The sequence below is a fragment of the Orycteropus afer genome, unplaced genomic scaffold, assembly GCF_000298275.1.
Source record: "Orycteropus afer afer isolate SDZICR_OR568_19922 unplaced genomic scaffold, OryAfe1.0 scaffold00418, whole genome shotgun sequence".
Classification (NCBI taxonomy): Eukaryota; Metazoa; Chordata; class Mammalia; order Tubulidentata; family Orycteropodidae; genus Orycteropus; species Orycteropus afer.
Window position 1 is genome coordinate 2,179,347 of NW_006922005.1, and position 1,127 is coordinate 2,180,473.

Below are 1,127 nucleotides of genomic sequence, written 5' to 3' on the forward strand. Positions count from 1 at the left end.
GGAGAGCTGTTGCATTGTGGTAAACTGTGGTCAATGTCATGAGACAAAGTGTATGTGAACTGCTGTATGGAAAGTGAATTTGCTCTGTAAATCTTCACCAAAATCACAATTTAAAAAATAATAAAATAAAATAAATTGCATCTATATTCATGAATGAGATTTTTCTGCAATTTCCCATTCTCCTCCTCTTTGTTTGGTTTAGGTATCGAGGTTGTACCAACCTCATAAAATGAATTAAAGAGAATTTGAAATAATTTGTTTATGACTGGAATTATGTCTTCCTTAAATGTTTGATGTTGTTGTTAGGTGCTGTGGAGTCATCTCCAACTCATAGCAACCTGATGTACAGCAGAATGAAATACTGCCCAGTCCTGTGCCAGCTCCATGATCCCCGCTATCCCTGAGACCATTGGTGTAGCCACTGTGTCAATCCATCTTGTTGAGGACCTTCCCCTCTTTCATTGACCCTCCACTTTACCAAGCATGATATCTTTCTCCAGGGCATGACCAAAGTAGGTGAGACGAAGTCTGGCCATTCTCACTTCCAAGGAGCTTTCTGGCTGCACTTCTTCCAGGACAGATTTCTTAGTTCTTTTAGCAGTCCATGTTACCTTCAACATTCTTCACCAACACCACAACTCAAAAGCATCAACTGTTCTTCAGTCTTCCTTATTCGTTGTCCAGCTCTCACATGCATATGAAAAACAAAACTAAACTCACTGCTGTGGACTCGATTTCTACTCCTACTCATAGTAGAAACCCAAGGACCCCTCCTTGGGTTTCCGAGGTGGCGTCTCTACAGAAGTAGATGCATATGAGGCAGTTGAAAATACCATGGCTTGTGTCATGTGCACTTTAGTCCTCAAGGAGACATCTTTGACATGTTTGATAGAGCTCAACAAATAAAAAGTCTCTGGTGTGGTTCTTTCTTTGAGGGAAAATATATAATTACAGACTCAGTTTTTAAATACATAATTTGGGTAATCATCATTCTGGGAATTCATCTACTTTGCCTTTAAATTTATTGGTCTAAAGTTGTTTGTAATTCTGTCATATCTTTATTTAATCTCTGCTGTATCTGTACTTATGTTCTCTTTTTCATTCTTTATTTTGTTTATTTATGGCTT